Source organism: Etheostoma spectabile, chromosome 15, assembly GCF_008692095.1.
Source record: "Etheostoma spectabile isolate EspeVRDwgs_2016 chromosome 15, UIUC_Espe_1.0, whole genome shotgun sequence".
In the NCBI taxonomy this organism is placed as follows: Eukaryota; Metazoa; Chordata; class Actinopteri; order Perciformes; family Percidae; genus Etheostoma; species Etheostoma spectabile.
This window is the reverse complement of record NC_045747.1, coordinates 26,330,104-26,330,683: the sequence shown is the minus strand read 5'-3', so window position 1 is coordinate 26,330,683 and position 580 is coordinate 26,330,104. Positions and strand designations below refer to the sequence as shown.

The 580-nt window shown below is 37.1% G+C and overlaps 1 protein-coding gene across 3 annotated transcripts in view; it reads left to right on the top strand.

The window, feature by feature from the left end:
* Positions 1–580, top strand: part of stard5 (StAR related lipid transfer domain containing 5) — a 25,085-nt gene that overhangs the window by 7,444 nt on the left and 17,061 nt on the right. The window lies entirely within an intron of this gene.

Sequence of the window (580 nt, the reverse complement as noted above, 5' to 3'; positions counted from 1 at the left end):
TTTTTAAGACTCTTATTGTGATATGCTAGTGTATGTGACGTGTTTTTGTTACCTTTTGTTGTAGTTAAATTCACCCATTACTCCATCCATTTCCATCGCCTTACAATAGTCACGTAGCTTTCTAGTGCGCACATTTTATATACATGTGATATACATGTTAATTCTAAATACACTACTCCGTCATTCTGTTTAAAACCATATATTTCATTAACATTCCTTAGTTACAATAACCACACAACAATCCGTTCTTGGTTAATCTAACATCTGTTTATTTAACTTAAAGGTAATTACAGTCATTAACTAGCGTTATGTGTCTTCTTACCGGCGTCTTTGGATGCAAATAGTAAAAGGGAGTTTGTTGTGTACACCGGGGATTTTAAAGGCGGGTGGACTTCCGGGGTTGCCGGAAGCGACCCAGAATTAATTAACGCAATATAAATATTGTAAACCTTGGTAAACTGTAGTGAGGTTAAGAGGGTCTTGGGCTATTCATATTTCTGTGTGTGTCAAATTACATAGACTAATGTCTTGGCTGTTTTTAAAGCTTGTTGGATAATTCCCGCCTGAGCCACCCCTGCAG